The following is a 308-nucleotide window of genomic DNA, read 5'->3' as shown; positions in this document are numbered from 1 at the left end:
CTTTCCCCGGAGCTGAGGCACAGCCTCCCACTCTGGCAGGCCTGAAAGTTTTGCTTAGGTGAAGGGGGCAGTTTTAGCTTATGTAAAGCTTAGGAGAGGCGCGCAGAGCCACGGGCGGGGCTGTTTGCGGGTGTCTGGGGCTCAGGATGCCAGCGACAGAGCAACGGGCCCTCAGAGCCCGCGCAGCCGTGGCACCAGGGAGACAGCGCGGCTGCAGCCCTACTGGACTCCCAACACACCCAGCGCCTTCGCCCGCACGCCCCCCGCGCAGCGCCGCCGCCACCGGGCCGCTTGCCACGCCGGGAGAC

The sequence above is a fragment of the Athene cunicularia genome (genome assembly GCF_003259725.1).
Source record: "Athene cunicularia isolate RWA chromosome 11 unlocalized genomic scaffold, athCun1 chr11_part1, whole genome shotgun sequence".
NCBI classification, from domain to species: Eukaryota; Metazoa; Chordata; class Aves; order Strigiformes; family Strigidae; genus Athene; species Athene cunicularia.
This window is presented reverse-complemented; position numbering follows the sequence as displayed.